The following is an 18,199-nucleotide window of genomic DNA, read 5'->3' as shown; positions in this document are numbered from 1 at the left end:
TGATGTGTGAATGTCTTGACCAAAATCTGTGGTAGTTTTCATGTAGTCCACTGGCTATGCTTCTAGGTTCCATGTGAGCAAACATTCCAACCTGCTACTACATTGTGTGATACCAACCATCATAATCTCTCTTATGTGGTATCCAAAAAGATGCATTGCTTGCTGTCTCGAAGTGTGAGGCCATGATAGGAAAGTACGATGCAAGAGTTGTTTTGGTACTCTGAATGCTTCTGGTAATGATTGCTGGGGTTTTGCCACACTTAACAACATGCTAAAGTGGAGTTCATCCCCATCAGAGCTTGGTAAGCCTTACTCGTAGTTTTCTCTACTCTTCCCTCTGAAGAGCAACATGACATGCGGTGGTGGCAAAATACTATGAAATTCTAACTCCTTTGTACACCAGTTTTTACTCCACAACAGTAAAAAGTTTTTGAGCCACCACCATGCGAAGCATACTACTTTCATGTTCTGTAAAGGGAAAAATTTCAGCAGCTGTGAAGAGAACATCTAGTCAGTTTTTCATATGAAAGACAAAATAGTGATAACTATTGTGATAGCCAATGCAATAGTGGTAATATGGAGGAATGGGTTACAATCAACAGAAATTTATAAATAAATCACTTTTTTGATGGTTACATACACACAACATCAATTGGATGCCAGTAGCCGAACATCTAACTTCTACCTGTGCCCAAGATGTTAAGGCTTTCTGTAACAACTAATTCCCATTGGTTTGGAAAATGCAATTTGAAGCTTAGCAGCTCATGGGCTATTTGTGTTGTTCGTTCTTTTCAGACAGAAATGGGAGGCTAAAATCCAACAGGAGTGATGATTTCATCCTTTGGATACCAAAGCTAAATATCCCAATGTTGGATTAAAAAAGGACACCATTTTATAGCTGTGTGGAGTGTAATTTTCTCCTTCCTTTTATTTTTTTTTTGTCTGCTACCTGAACTCATACACCTAAGGATTTTATTTATGTTGTTGACTCCTCTTTCTCAGATTAATTTACAGCATATGTGCTGAGACCTTATGCCTTGATCCAAAATCATCACAAAGGGATAAAATATTTTTAGAATGCTTTTTCTTTATTCTAATGTCTTCAGTGTCTTTTCACAGAGAATTTGCAATTATTTAGTAGTAGTCTTATAACTAGCATGATCTAGTTAGGTTTGTATAGAGATGTAATGAGAAGAAAAGACGGAAGTGCACAGTCTTGAGAAAAAGAAAACAGTTTCAAGTACACAAGGAGGCTGGGAAGTGTTTCTTTCTTCCCCATTATATCAGTTGGTTTAATAAGAGACATAACTTATTTAGAACTTCTGTCTTGGAAATAGTCAGTGCAACTTACAAAACAAGGCTCATGTTCCAGAAGGATGTCTTGGAACATACCTTCTTGCATTTCTTTCCAATACTAAAATTTCCCATTCCTTTGTTATATGCAGTATTCCTGGGAAGGAAGAAGCCTGACCTTAATTTACAAACTAATAATTAATGACGTGTCTGAGCAATAGTTTAAAAAAAACAACAACAACAAAACCAACAAAAGAAAAGGGAAGGCACAGTGCATATTTTGATGGCTAGTCAAATAACAAATCCAAGAGGGTCTCTCTTGGCATGTGTGCATTTTTATCAGCTCCCTCTGCTGTCACCCCAAAGGATCAGAGTCTCTTAAAATATATTGCCCCTCTAACTTCTTTGTTGTTAGTACTTGTCAGCCAGGATCAGCAGAGTATAACAAGCTCTTTCACTACTTTAATTTTTCTTTTCCATTTCAGAGTCCTCTTTTTAAGCCTTTTTAAAATTTTCCTGTAATGTGAGGCTAATTCTGTTAAAAGTCAAAATGTTGAGAGGCGTATGCTTGCTCTGTAGGTTTGGAGTTTGTGGGTGAATAGCATGTCTCTCTGCCACATTTAGCTTTCTGCTTTCCTGGAACAGACTGTTGTAACACGTCTGGGTTTTTTGTTTGTTTGTTTGGTGGTTTGTTGTTTGTTTGTTTGTTTTTTCTCCTAGACCTTACCTTTCTGCCCATATGAAAGGCAAGCTGCTTGATATTTCTTATCTTCCTCCTGTGTAATGATTTCATTCTTTTCCTACACTACCTTCCTTTTACTGTCTCATCTTTTCTCCCCTGCAGTGATCCTTCCAGCAGGAAACGTCTTTCTTCAAGCGAGTGCTGTGCTTAGTTGCTACTGTGTGTTTAGGGTAACCGTGGTGTTCTAGTGGCCTGTGGTCTTGGGAAGAGACCACAGAAGGAGATGGTCATGGTTCTCAGGGAAATGTGAGGCATTGGATCTACACGCTATGGTTCAATGCCAAACTGTGGAAAGAAATGCTAGAGATTTCCCACTGTCTCTGTTTCTTGTAAGCAAAAGCTGCAGTTTCCATGGATATGTGTCGAGCTCTTAAATGGAAGGGGAAGTAGATGGGAAGGCACATGCCGTGGTGCAGTCTGTGCATTTAGACAGCAGTCATTTCAGACTATTGTAGCCAGTTAGACCCAAACTCAGCAATATGAAGACCAGACATGTCTACTACATGGACAGAAAGAACCTGGACACACAGCAGAGAAGGACTGGCTGAACATGATTTGTGAGTGCCAGTTGGCAGTGAATGCAGCTCATGCATCAGGGGTCCGTGGTCCTGCTGCTCAGCACCAACATGCAAAGCTACTTCTATAACATCTCTGTGCTGGGAGCAGACCCTTGTCAAATGCCTTGAATCACACCCAGTGAGTGCTGCTACTCAAACAAAGAGCACAGGCATGTAAAAAAACCCAGCAGATCTGAATTTCCTCTTCCTGTTTATAATTCTGCTCAGAGGGACAGAACCTTTTCCTTGGAAGAGGAACATCTTAAAACTGTTGGATGGAATAAGAGAAGTGTGTGTACACTTTCCAAACTGTCTCCAGATTCAAGTGCTGACAAGGGAAGTAGATTTGGACTGAAAATACCTGGGAATTTATTTTTTGGCTGGCTTAAGGCATTGAGAAATGGGACAGCATAAGTAGGTAGAGCTCTTGAAGGAGTGCCTGCAGACTTGATTGAAAGGAGGTTTGTGCAGCTGGTTAGGCCATCAGAGGTGTGTACATTATTAGTTTTCCCAGTAGCACTAGACTTTTCAATTCTTAATGCTCTTTTGTGATTATTTTTTTAATTCTTAGATTAAAAAATGTACTTGGAGAGTCAGACCTGCACATCTTCAGATAGATTTTCAGGCACTGAACAAGTGCTTGAATAAATAGTAATGATTTTTTTTCTTAACGGATCTATTGATGTGTTAAAGAGTTTTCCTGTTTTCTCCAGAGAATGCATTTACATTTATTTTCTAATTTTTTATCCAAGTTCTTGCCTTGCCTTTTCTCTTTGTGCTCTGCATTGGGAACACATCTCCGCAAAAAACACAGGCTAATACAGAGGAAGTTATTGATACAGGTGTTTCATGAGATTTTGAGATTAAGGTTGTGGGTTTATTTATCTTCCCAAGCATTAAAGGAAGCATTTACTTCTCACATTTTTTTTAATATCTGTGAAGAGCAAAATCTCCATAGGACTTGGAGCAGTCTACCTTTTCTTTCACTGGTGTTTGATGCCCTGTGAGAAATTCTGGCTTTACTAAAATCAGTGATTCAGTCTTCAATGACAGTGAGGTTTACCCTTACTGTATTGGGATTTTTAGATGTTACCTTGATAAAAAGGTTGTGTAATTCCAAGTTGCCCAATTACTTGATGCCACTTAAGGCTTGAGGTTTAAATGGCTTTCTTCTTGGCAGTTTTTTTTTCCCTAGAGAAATACAACTTCATGTCATGACAGTTCTGCCTTTTCCACCTCTGGAGTTCCGTGGATGAGCAGTGAGGCCTGACATGAATGTCCTGTGGCAGCTGGTAGGCTCTTTCTAATAGACTGTCTGCAGCTTCCAAGTACAGACTTTAAAGTTAAAGGGAATTTGGCCTAGAAAACCCACCTTCCAGTGTCTTGCTGACATCTGTGTTTTCAGTGGGTGGGTACCATTTCACCTCTGTGATGCTGCAGTTGTAGCTCCTTGCTTTGGACTGTAAGCCTTGGCCACTGGTTTCAGATGAGCCTGGCAGATTTATCTGATTTAAGTTGGAATTGTTCTTCCTTTGGCACCAAGCATTACAGATAATAATTTTCCATTAGAGAAACAAACTGTCCTTAGTACACTCTCCTGCATTTATGATCATGCTGATCTTCTCTTCCATTACCATGGATATTTGGCAGGCCCTTGAAACATCTGGGCCTCATCAACCTATCCTGAAACACTACTACTTTTAGGGTTGTGGAGCTTTGGGAAGGACCAAAGCACGCAGGGATCATAGAGACACCACGTGTCTCTATCCCTCCCCATCTTCCCAGTCTCCTCCCATGACTCCTTCCTGCATCTCACCTCCTGCTCCTTCTTGACATGCTCTAGCTACTGCTGCAGAATCACCTGGGTGCACCAAGCCCACCATGTCCCTGTGCCCTCCTTGGCCATGCAAAGGTGACATTGAGGCTGGACTCATCCCACAGCTGTGAGTGCAACTACAGCTGGGTCAGCAGCATCACCACCACTTCCTAGAAGCACAATTCCTAGTGTCTGGGAAAGCTGAGCACCCTGGCAATTGGGGTAACACTGGCCCACAGAGACTCCCAGTACTGATGCATTTGGGGAATGCGAGGGACCCCACCAATCTACATGGACTCAGGTGTCTAAGAGACCCACTGCCCTGTGGGGACCCCAGGGACCCAGTCATCAGGGCCAGTCACCCCATCCCAGGGACTCAGTTGTGCAGTGTGTCTTTTTACAGAAAAACTTGCTATTGCAATGAAAAAGGGATGTTAGTAAACACTGAGTTGAATAGTGTTTCTGTGTCTCACATACATTTAAATCGACTCACTACATAAAATAGCAAGTTTTGCAAGCAAATGGACAAAATCTTCTGTGTGAAATAGTTCAGTTCTAATAGTTAAGGATCTGTCAGATTTTCATCAGAGGATTAGTTATTACATTAAGTTAGGATATATACACTGCACTTAACATATAATAAAACTCTTTTGATGAATATGTGAGCTGAGATTAAGGGTGCTGATTTAATCACAAGCAGAGGCTCTGTGTTTGGAAAATAATGCTTCTGCACTGAAGCTTGTATTGCTGTGAATGTTTCCATGTGGTTATACATGCAGGGATCCAAGAGAGGCCTTTTTTCTGGAGGCAGAAGCAGAACTGCAAATGCTTTAGAGGCAGCTGGGCAGAGGGCTGTGGGACTGACTGCTAGCAGAAAAAAATGGTTTTGGAGGGAGCATGCTCTGATTTTTTTACTGGAAAAATCAACCAGCTAGAAAACTCCTGATCAGTCGTGCCCTAGGGTTGCCTGAGCTGGTTCAACTATCTTAATTCCAAACTTCCTGTACTAGTTTCAGATGTTTGGGAGAGAACCATGGTTCTTTGCTGGGAGGTGGATGGCTGGCTGGTCCTTTCCCCCAGCACATTGATGGCTTCTTAAAATTACTGCTGATTTCTCAGGAACAGATTGTATGGTCTTGTATGAGTCGTGCATCTGCTGAATGTTAAATAAATTTTGTGTGTACTGGTATCAGGAGACAGAAAGAATAATTAGTCCTTAAGCAGAGAGAAGGCTATATTTAGGCCTAGTCTGAGTATGCCCTCTGCCTGCCAAATGCAAAAAAACCCCACCAAAATGCCTCTTCTTGCTGGAGAGTTAGATATAATTTTTTCTTCATTGTGTTTTAAAACTTTCAAATATGGATACATCTTCTGTCAGGCAGCAGTGTGATCTTTCCTCTGGCAACCCCAAGAGCACACAGGGTCACTTCCACGCTGCCAGTGCCATAGGGCACTCGCACAGGCCCTCACTGTCCCTTAGCAGGGACAAGTGTAAAGGACAAGATGCAGCATATGTTAAAAGTATATGCCTGTGGGCTATATACCTCATGCAACTTGAAGGCTGCTGCCTTATAAGTCTAAGTAACCAGGAAGAATAAAACCAGAGGCTGCTGGTGCCCGATAATACAGCCAAGAGACAACCATTGGAATCAGGCATTTGTGCGGCCAAGTGAATAATGCTACCAGGAGGAATGCCTACAGTGCAGCAGTTGGGAAATACTGATCAAAAAGTCCTAAAGTGGCTGCTTGCCCCTGACAAGTCATTTCTGCTGAAGCAGGCATCTTTCCAGGCTGAGAGATTCTAAATGTGCTTTCAGGCTTGTGCATTGTGAGTGTGTTTAGGTGAAGCTGGTTTGTTCTTCCTATCTATATCTGCAATATCTCCTCTCATACCCATCATTTCAGCTTATCATTACCCTCCTGGGAATCTTCAGTTCCTCAACAGAACTGGCTGGAAACCTCCCCTCCTGCATCGTTTCCTGAAGAATTCAATCAGCTTAGCAGGAAATGCTGAAAGCCAAAAGCTGTGAAGAAGGTAAGCGTTATTTTTGCAATGGGAACACTAAATGTGTCTGCTGCTTTTCTTCCTTCTTCTTCCTTCTATTATTTTTCTCCTCATTTTCTGTATTTGAAAGGTGAGGATGAAATCTGTCAGACATTGGATGCTGTTAAAAATAGACATGCCTCTCTAGTAAGATGTTTTGTATGTTTGTGATAAGGGGGTTTTATATCATAATTAAGAATGTATTCATGCTAAATTGATGGCAATCTGGTCAAAGCCATCACTTTGCCATCTTTTGTTGTCCTTTTTTTCTTTTCATTACATGAATAGACGGTTGCTTAGAAGTTTTATTCCTTATTTTAAATAAACTCTTGGTACTGGCAACCTAAAAATAAAGCAAGTTGTTCTGCAAGGATCAATAACGAATTAATAATCTGTTTATTTAATTTAGGCAATATTAGAGCTTTGTCACAGTAATATTTGATAATTGCCAGCAAAGTAATATCAATGCTATTTAATATAAAATGGAAAACAGAACTTAATAGCATTGTGGTTTCTACAAAACCATGTTTGCCTCAAAATAGCCTTAGCATCTTTACTGTACCTCATTCAGCACAGCCATATTCTAGGTTCATAATGTTGCTGTGGGCTACTGAGAGTTAATTTGCTGCTCTCAAGAGTACTGGTGCTAGTTCTGCTGCAGCCTGCTCAGCCCTTTGCTGCCAGAGGTGTCTGTAGGACACGTTTTGTCACATATGTGGTGTTTTGAGGACTTCAGGTAGGAGAAGTGTTAGATCTATATGGTATTCCTGGCTGTTGGCAGCTACGACACATTTTCCTAATCATAAAAGACAAGTTCGGAATATGGTTGTTATTGCTGTAGTTTTTCTTTTTTAAACTTCCTTATGGTAATAGAACCAGTTGTCACTGTTTGAAGAAGGTGAAGGAACTGATGTTAAATTCCAAGATTGTCATCATAAAAGGGCAAAGAGTGACTGCAAACATTCTTTAAGAAAAACAAATGGAAGGCCTGATTTTCTTTGTCCTGGTTTTGCTTGAGTGAAGTAAATCCTGGTTCATGGGAAGCATGAAGAAGGGCAAGAGCCCCAAGGAAAATGTATACCAACACTTCAAAATTAAATAGTTTAGAGTTGGTTCCTCCTTACAGAGAGTTAAGGTTGCAAGTTAGTGACAATTTGTGGTGAAAGCCACGCTTTCCTCATGTAGCAATGATGCCCGGCTTTACTTTGTCTTTTCTTACATAAACCTATTTGAGTTTGTCAAGTGTCTCCTGTGAATGACACTACAGTGGACAACTGCTGGTATCTCCTACTCTGTACAAATGGTCTTCCTCTTCAACTCTCATGGTTTCGGAGTGGAGTTCTTCTTAGCTAAGTGCATAGTTTTAAAGAAATGTGTATATGTTAGTACATATATCAATACACACACACGCAGATCTATATGCATATATTAACACAAACTCATATTTTATTTATATTCTTGTGGCTGTGAGTGGTGATGAGATAGGAAGATACAATATGACCTTATAGAAATCATTTATTAGTACATGGTGGACTACAGACTCCCATCGCAACTCAGTTGTTATTTGCTAATTAACAAAAGTATCCCAGACGCAAATGAGAATTAGTGAGGTTTAACAGATTTTGATTTTTTGAGGCTGTTTAAAGATTTCCTTGACTAATCTCTTCTTTACAAGTGTCAGATGTTCTTCAAGGATAGCTTGTGTAACACAGCACTGAGAGCAACTGAATCTGCTCACTGGTGCCAACAACTCTAGACCTGCTGCACATCTTCAGTGCAGCTTCACAGCTTTGGAGCAATTGTGTGGCTTTCATTGACAGGCATATAAGAAGTGAAATGTGGTTTTTAATGTGATTGGTGTTGTTTCATTTTGAGGGAAATACAGTATTGATCTCAGATCTCAGCAGAGTTTATATAATATGGTCATACTAAAATGCAATGTTGGAGAGAAGTGAGAAGTACACTTACTTGGAGATCCAGCTGCCAGATTCTTTGACAGCTTCTCTGCTGTATGTGGTACCACTGCTGGGAACACAATTAAGAAGATATCCTTGTGTTAGGAATTATGCTGTCTTTAGTCAGCATCTCTTTGTAACTGCATCAGGAGCTAGAACTTGCTCAGTTGCTATGTGAGCATTGCAGTAGAGTCTTTTTTTGACGTCACAACATTATGATGCACTTAGAGTTGCCCCTGGCTAAAGCCATATTAAGGGAGTGAGAGTGTATGAATGAGATTTACAGCAAAGGTCCTTTCTTCTTTTTAGATCAGTGAAGGATGGAGAGCCTTAACCCCCATGTCTGAAGTTGGCTATTGACCTACATGGCAGCAGGACCTGGGGTTTCTTGTAAGGTAAGGGCTTTGAAGCTCTTTAAGCTGTTGAATGCACGTGTGTCCAAAGACAAAGGTGTAACTGTATGTCTGACAGAATTATCTGGAAGTGTCAGGAATTGTGAAACATGAAAGAGATGAAGGATAGGAGAGAGGGGGAAATGCAGAGACCCAAAAAAGAGTGACAACAAAGTGTCTTTTGCATAAAGATCTTACGGTGATATGAGGCTCCCATGGGGAATTATGTTACTTCAGTTACTACCTCTTCAAGAACAGATTTCCATTCATATGTTCCATTTGGCTCTGCTAATGGGACCTCTTTGTGTGGAATAGCTGCTTCTGGAGAACAGGATAAGTTGTGCTGATATCAGTCTTCATGCCAGGCATGATGCATGAAGAAAACCAGTTTATGCTAGGAAAGAGTTAAGTTCTGGATTACAAAGATGGATCACTGTTTTCTAAAGAAACATGCAAAAATGAGGAAACTCAAACTTTAAGTACATCTGGCACTTACCCCTTGCTTTAGACGATATCTGAAGCATCTCTCAGCTTCAGAAACCTAGATGGCTTCTTTTCACTAGTTTTCCATCCACTTCTCACCATTATTTGGGAGACAAGAATGTTCTCCTTTTGTTGAATATCAATGCAGCCTTAAAATCTCTCCCATTCTTAACAGTAAAAAATAAGTGGCCACCAAAGAAAAACTACTATTGGCAGCTCCGTGGCCACTGGAGAATATATTTGTGTTCTGTACACGCTGCCAATATTGCCGCTGATAAGGAAGATGGAGTCCCTTTTTTTCAGCCCCGTCTATCAAGCTGTTAGCTGTTGCATAAAAGTGAAGACAACACAATTTAATATCTGGGTTGTTTTTTTTTAGATAGGCTTGTCCTTCTTAAAAGCCACAAGGTATCAATTACAATTATTGGAATTCTTGCAGTTCGCAGAAGAAAAGCCACAGGGTTTGAGTTTACACTAAAATCATGCAATAATTCTGCATCATCTTCTGAAAGATAATACTCTTGACTGTCTTACAATTAAAACCTCTTGTGCTTGATAGAAACAGGAAGGACAAACTGATTGCAAAGATTGTAGAAAAATACCTAGTTTTCCCTGTAAACCAGTAAGCATGACAGGATTATCTTTAAAACATAAATGTGTGTGTGGAGATTTTCTCCATTGCTTACACATCTTACACTACAACTACTATCGCTTAGTCAGCTATTTAGTGTTCTGTGACCCTGTATTCTTGCATTCCAAAGTCACCGGTGTCTGACTGTTAAAGATTAACTTGGCAATTATTTTGAAATACAAAATCTGACTTCATTAACCTCTTGTAAGGACACTTGATGTTAAAATATGCTATTACGTAATTCTAAGCCTAACCTGGTGATGCACTTCATGCTTTATTACACTCAGTGCCCTATTAGCAGATACAATTCACCCCTTCTTATAGTAAATAAGATCATTACATATTTATTTGACTCTTGGGTCTATGGCCTAGGTACTCTGGTGTTCATTATAGAAGCCAGCCCAGCATTTTGGTGGGCATTTAAAACCTTAATTGCTTTTTGTTTAGGGATGTCCATTAGCCATTACTGCTGAAAATGCTAAAATACCAACAGTACTTCCATATCTCCAGTTAAAACCGAAGCTGGGCAGTTCCCCGTATTTCTTGCTAACATTCAGGAGAGGTCTCCTCTCCCATAGTGTTTCCCTGAATAATTGATATCAGCTGCCCAGTTTGGCCTCTTCATGATTTCAAAGTTTTTATGATTTAATAACAGAAATTAATAAAATAAGCTTGATACCAGTTACAGCCTGGGGCTTTCTTTCCCTCACTGTGCACCAGTAAAGAAGATGATTGCTTTTCTAGCAGTAATATTTTTCCTAGGCATCTTTTCTAGGAAGTGCTGCAGAGTCTATCTCTGTGCTCTGAACTCTTATTTGTCTAGGGACTTTGGGTTTTATGGGGATCTTTTGTTTAGTTTTGTTTTTTCTTTTGTTTTATGCAAGACTTTAGCTCTAGGCTAAAGCCAGATAAACAAAAGGGAAATTACACGGGTCTTATCTCTCAAGGTAATTTTACTTTATTAATATTTGGTGCTGATGGAATCCCAAACAAACTTATTATTTGGTGAGCTGGGCAAAGATGAAGGAGGTAAAGAACAGGGTCTCTCACCAAATAATGAGTTTGTTTGGGAGAACAAATGGAGAGGAAGAAGCTCTCATTGCCTTGCTGCTCATCTCTATGTCTTCGTTTTTCCTGTTACCTTTGTGGTTTGGCTGAGCTGGAGTCATCTGTGACACTTCCATCTTTGTTTTGGAAACAGGCAATGCCTTCTGTGTTGTGAATTGCATTTACTCTGAAAATTAAATCTGGGCAGTTACCCAAACAGTGATCTCCCATAGTAAAGCCCTGGGTGACAGGGGTAACTTTAGGGTCACACAGGTATGTACAGACACCTGAGCTGGGTTTGCTTACTGTAGCTGAGTTATATGGCACTGCAATGTGGTGCACAGGTGTTTCTTCATTCTAGAAATATCAGAAATACAAAGCAAAATTAAAAATAGAGAGCCGAGTTATCTCTGTAGAGCACTGATGGAGCTTCAGCAGAAATTGTCTGCTTCTCATAGACTTGCTTTTAGCCTATCAGCAGCACAGATCTTGAAAAATATACAAGCTGTTTTGTCTCTCAGTGCTGGGAAAAAATATTGGTCTAACTGCTTCCTGAGTTCTTTATGAACAGAATTTCCTTACCTTCTCTATCTTCTTGAAAGTATCCAGTAGAAGCACGACAAGGAAATGTGTCAAGAAGGATCTTGCTTTGAAATAATTAATTAGCATTAGAATAGCTTTTTGCTTAACTTGGAAGAATCGTACACAGACCTGTTTCTTTGCAGCGTAGTTGTGAGCCATATCTCAGGACTGGAATGCCACTTCCATTGGCTGTGTAACACTAGGAAGTAAGTGATGGCAGCACACAAAGAATATATATTTTTTTTTTATGCAGAGCTTGCTGCCATTTCTGAGCAGGTTGACAGCTACATTTATGACAAGCAAAAACTCGGTCATTTCAGGTACAAGCCTGTCTTAGATAACAGTTCTCAGCATACTGAGCTCACAAAACACTCAAGATTGTGACACTAGAAATAAAAGCAGATATTTCTACTCTTGTTGCCAAGAAGGATTCAAGTTTTCTGGGGAGTTCCCCAAACTGGTCCAGATAGTGTCTGCAGAGCTGACCAGGCAGAGAAGGTGAATGGTGTTGGCAGTGGGGCAGAGAGCCAGCTCACTGTTCTCTTTCAGCCTATCACAGCTGCACAGAGCAGAGCATCTCCCTGTGCCACTTAGTGAGATGGTGACATCACCAGCTGTTACCAGGGAAACACAGAAACTAAAAATTTAAATCTTGGCAGCTAGGTGCAAAGAGGAAATATCTTGCTCTTTTGGGGGTAAAAAAAGAAAGCTGAAACAAATTCCAGAACAGTTTTGAATTGGAACCAAATTGGAGTAGGTTAATAATTAAAAAACAAACAATTATATCTGCTAAAGTGCCAGTGTAGAGTCCCTATTATGTCAGTTATAGAAAACAAACATAGGAGATCAAGTGCAGGACCTCTAATTTCATGCAGCTTAAACATATCCTTCAGACATAAGACTTCGGACATAAAATTTCAGTTCTCATTAGTGGATTGAACAAGTTGCTTTTAGAGATGTGATATCCCCTGACCAGTGACTTTTCAGGAAAAGCTGATAATTGCTGTTTCTTGAGAAAGAGTTTGCTTGTTTTTCACAGAAAAAAAATATGTAGTGTTGAGTTTTGATAAAACTGTGTGCTAGTACCATTACTGCTGAGACTAAATATGTGCTTTTTATAGCTTTTAAAAACGTGGGGTTTGTGAACTAATGTCTTTAGACATGCATTTTATGGCTTTTAAGTGCTTGAGATTTTTGAAGTTACGGAAATTACATTTTTTTTTCTTCTAGTGACACTAGCTGATGTTTAAATTATGTTGCATGTTTAAATGAAAGCACTGCTTTTAAACAGATTGTTATTAAAATATCAAGACATGGCTAATATTAGCTGTTGCACATGCCCATTTTTTTGTTTCATAATGCACAAGATGATAGGATTGGTGTGCACTTAGGTTACCCACAAATGCATGTACCTTTGATGCAAAGGCAGATGGAGCAGGCTTGAGTGAAGACTTAAGCTGAACTCAGGTCTGGGATTGTAGTAGCTAGTTTGTCTCCTTTCATACCTGCAAGGCTGTGGGCTCTATGTGGCTGTGCTTTCACCTGGACATCCCATGACAGAAGGGTTGTAGTTGTTATCACCCTGTTGATAATCTGGTGTCAAATGCTGATGTTTGTATGTAGACATTGAAAAGCATTTCTAGCACTGCTCCATAGCTCTCTTAAACAGCACAGGAACAGGTTTGATCTGATTTGTGTTCTCCATTTCAAACACCAGACAAGACCTGCTTGCCGATCAGTCTGTCTTTCTCCTGTTTTGTTGGTGGCCCTGGATCTTGGAATTTCTATGACACAAGAAGTTTGTGTACAGTCTGGATCTTGTTATCCGGAACATGGTTCAGTGCTCCCTGTTGTGCCTTATTTCAGTGGGATAGTGATAAAAGAAGCTACTGTGCCTTGGATGGATTGCAGGGATATGTAATGAGAAAGCTATCCAGAGTCATCTGCCCACATGCTGTGATGCTGGCTTGTGTTTCCAAAGCAGAATTGCAGACAGAGGAGACCATGAGTGCTCCAAAGAACTTAGCCACCCTTGCAAGTTCCTTTTTTATCCTTCAGAGTGAGTTGCTTTGAAAGGCTCCTTTTTTGGTCTTCTTTAGTTAGATGGTTGGTTCCTTTTGATTGCATGCCCAATCACAGTCCTGAGTCTTGTGACTAGGGCTGCAACAGCCACAGGGGCTGTTGTCATGGTTTTCTCTCTGGAATGGTGGAAATGTCATCCTTCCCCACTTCTCTATGACGGGTATGAAAGGTGCTTCTGAAGAAATTTACTTACTGGGAAAGACATGTACTACCAGGTTGAGTCCCCCAGACAGGCTTCCAGGTTGGACGTATGCTCCTGAATTCCCACAGAGAAGGGAACATTTTGGTTTGTGTGCTAAATTCATGGTGCTTGCAATCTCTGCCATGGCTGTAGAACTAGGCACGCTCCTGTGGCCTCCACAGCCACCCCAAGCACATTCTTCAAATGCTGGTTCCTCTAGAGCTAACCTTAAGTACACACAAGCACTGTGGCCCTGCCTGAGTTCCACACAGGCCTTTAGGAATATAAATGAATGTGACAAGCATGGTTTAATTAGACCAATATTTTCTATTTATTATTTAATACATTCTGGCACTTATAATTGTAAATTTCTACAGGGCACCTTCACATTTATGCTGATGCTCTTCCTGTACCTGGTGAAGTGGAACAGGAAGGCCAGTTTAATAGAGCGTACAGGGACACAAAGATGGGGAGCTGCTGTAACTTGCTCTCTTCAGCAAAAAACATGTTGACTCCTAAACTCAGAGAATGAGGAATAAAGGGAACTCAATAAAGAGTATCCTCAGACAATAAACTAATTGTCTTTCTCATGTTTTCATCCTCTTTTTTTCTAAGAGACAAATGAAAATAATTTTCTGCTCCTAAACCGGGGAGTCCTTCATACTACACATGTATTTATCAAATTCAGCTGGATGGGAACCCTGTTCCCTGAAAAACACAGTTGTGAAGAGCCAGAAAACAGATTATTACATCTGGTAACTGCATTGATGTGAGCTGCTAACACCAATGGACACTGTGCTAATCTCCCTATTCCTTCTAGGTTGTACTGTGATGGGAGAGATTATAAAGGCAATTTCTGTTCTGTAGATTGTTATTATGATAGATTAAAGCCCCTCAAAGATAACACTTCTTGTTCTCCCTCTTGACCTTCTGGTGTTAATGTTGAATCTTGGTTGCTGACTGAAGTGGCAATGCAGATAAACAAGTTTTTAAAGGCCATAATTCATTAATCTAGTAACAACACATAGAGAAGCTGAGATGTACTCTGTTCTGTATAGTGAATCATTAATGGAACTGGTGTCTCATTTTCCCTGTAAAAAAGGTAGGGCTGAAAAAAAGGATCTGGGTTGACTTTCAGGTTCCAGTGCTGTGTCCACTAGGAAGGAAGGCTTCCTGCTGCCTTCATTAGGAAAAAGAGGACACTGTGTGAGAGAGACATTGCAAAGCAGTGCCTTATCTTCAGCCCTGCATTGAGGGATCTGGTGGCCTGCAGCTAGAGATACTTAATGGTGTAATTTAGAAAGGGGATGCACTAGCTGTGAACTGACACAGACCATTTTTGTGTTGCTATGCCCTTCACAGGGGACTTTGCCAAAAAAGGAGAAGAATTCATCACCTATTAGGACATATTTTGGCTGTACTATGCACGCAATTTACTAGAGTACTGGCAGTCTTTGAAATGAAAGAACTGGGCTTGCTTTGTGAACAATTTTTGCAATTGACTTCACTGGAGCCATGATATTTCACCAGATTTATATCCTGAAGGCCTAAAGTGTCCTTAAAAGGGTTACTGCAAATTTATAAATCATAATCACAGTCCCCAGTTGACATGTCAACGAGCACCACTCCTGCTTAGGATCTAGCCCAGCAAGCCTGTAACCCTCTCTCTAACAAGCTCAGTACTCACTTGTGAGATTCCTTTATCCCTATCTTTTTTTACTGGAACTTTGTTGACAATGAAGAGCACCTTTTATAAAACAAGCCAATAATTAAAAAAAAACAACACAACAAAACCCGGAAAAAGTTTTTGAAGGTAAATTATACTTCTGGGTACTTAATGCTTTAATGTTTGGGCTTCAGACACTCTGGGACATGCTGATTTGTTTAATAGCTACAGTCCTTGCTGGAATGTTTTTAAGTTGTATAAACATTCCTACTAGTTTTATGGATTTCTAAACTGTTTTTTTTATGTGGGTACAAATTTAAGTTGACAGTGTACTTTCCAAGCTTCCATTAAATAGGGTCAACGTGCTATTGGTAGAAGAATATCTCTGCAATAGCTTTATGATATCTTGCAATGGAAGGCTTTTCATTAACTCTGATTAGAAAAGCAACTACCATGTCTCTGTAAGCTTTTTTATCCGTTCTTACTGTGCCCTAATGTCTGTGGGACTCCTGCACCTGGAAAGGGGAAGAGAAGAGACTGAATAAGTCCAAGGATAATTTAACAGAGAAAGGAATGTATTTTCACTGTACATTGTGTTTGCCAGTTACTGTTATCATGTAGCCATCAAAGATCTCAATGCTTTGAAATTTCTAACTTACAGGTTGCAAGGTCTTGATGCTTTCCTTAAATGTTTTATCTCTCTTCGAGTGTGTCAGTGCTTCTTTAAAAGTTCAGTACAAAAACTTATGTATCTATACCATCTGGTTTAAGTCTTCCTTAATTTGGTGTCAGCCAAGCTCCTACAATCCAGATGATTAAAAGATACAGAGCTAAACCTGCTGCATTTTGGGGATTTAAGCCTACCTTTTCCCCCTGTAAGTTTTGACCTTAGCTGCTGTTTTTTTTTTTTGTTGTGGTTGTTTTGGTGTGGTTTTTTTCAGAAAGTGAAACATAAAGCCTGTGTTTTCTACTTTTATCAACAGAGCCAAATTCCATGCATTCTGGATGCTTTTCACTGTCAGAAAAAATAATTCCAAAATAATTAGAGCTTGTAAATGACACTGTATGTCACTGTAACAATAACAGCTAACTTGGCCTTTTGCGACTTGTGTATTTTCTCAAGGAATTTCAATCTCATAGGCAAAACACTGATTATGATGACCTAGGGAAAATAGAGCCTAAGAAAAGTAGTGGATGTTTGTGACTGGGGTAGTTTCCCATTAAGGAACATTGTGCTTGTGTTACACCCTGTGGTGGGATTCTCTCACCTTGTCTTCAGCCTGAAAGCTCTAAAGAGGGAGCAGAGGCAGATTCAGTTCCCTCTGCTGAGGAGCTTCTGGGGAAGGAAAATGTGCTGTGTGTAAAAAAAATGGTGCAACTGTTGTTTGATTATCTGCCTGATTAGGCAACTAAACAGAGTTGGGGTGGATACCGATACATGTCATATATACTTGTTTCCTTTTGCTCCCAGTAGCACAACTGAGCTTTGGAAACAGTGGGATCCTTGGGAGACTTGATGAGCTGCTGAATTCTTCTTTGTCTAGTTTCCCTTGCCTAGGCTGTCTCAAAGTACCACTGAACTTAATTATTTTTACACAGACAAGTTTTTAATCCATATGGATGACAGTTTTTATGCTGAAAATGCAGTGACAAACTCCTCAGCCTTTGAAGCTGCTTGAGCACCAACAAAGGAAATTTGTTTGGAACCTGAACTGGGAAAGAGCATAGAAAAGCAGTTTCCAATGTTTTATTGCAGATATTCCCATTAGACCATGCAAAGTGCTCTTCCCAAAGTGCTCTTACGAAACACTTTTTAAAGAAGTCTTTTAAAATGAAAACATTTGAGAGGTTAATTAAATGTACTGTAAGAAAAATGTGTGGTTCACTACAGTTAGTGATTTCAGATTTATCTATTATTGCCAGATCCTGAAATGTATAAAGGTCTAATGTTGAAACTAGGAATAATAGTTTTATGCATACTTTATGTTGCAGCACTGAGAAAATATATACTTAGAATCCACGTATGTAGTAAAAAGGAGATTTTTGGATTGCAGCTAATGAAGATGACTTGTTTAAAACTTGCAGTATTCTTAGGAAAAATTTTTCACCCAAGTCCCTTGAAAATTCAAGAATTTTTAAGGATTGCATGGGACGAGCATGCAGAATGACATTTTGTTAAATCTGCATTTTGGTTGAAATCTGGAAACATGGTTGAAGTGAGGCCATTTCAGCCTCACTCATGCTGGATGCTGCCTTTCTGTTCAGAATACCTGCCTAGCCGTGATGCTGGGCTCTGCAAGGGGCATGCTGTCGGTGTCTTATCAGAGCTTTGTTTCATCACAACATGCTTCTTTCCTTTCATTTAAAAGGGAAACACACTTGTCCCGGCTTGTCCTCTCATTTTTACTTGTTCCTGCATTCCCCAAAGCGCTCATTCTGAGGAGGAAGCCCCCGTATGCTTCCACTGATCCCGTGCACATTCTCAGTAGCCTGTTTTCCCCGCCTGACGTTAGATGTTAATCCCAGGAAAGCAGGGGACGCCGGCCTTCCCGGGCAGCTCCCAGCTCCGCCCGCGGCCGGGGCTCCCCCAGCACCGCTCCGCGACTCTCGGCTGCCCCCTGGCGGCAGCGGCGCGCGGCGGCAGAGCCCGGCGCCTGGGCGGGGGGTCCCTCCCGGGGCCCCCCGCTGTGGGGTGTCGCGGGCGGCGGGTCCCTCAGGGGAGCCTTGT

Source organism: Chaetura pelagica, unplaced genomic scaffold (assembly GCF_000747805.2).
Source record: "Chaetura pelagica isolate M959 unplaced genomic scaffold, ChaPel_1.0 scaffold21, whole genome shotgun sequence".
NCBI classification, from domain to species: domain Eukaryota; kingdom Metazoa; phylum Chordata; class Aves; order Apodiformes; family Apodidae; genus Chaetura; species Chaetura pelagica.
This window is presented reverse-complemented; position numbering follows the sequence as displayed.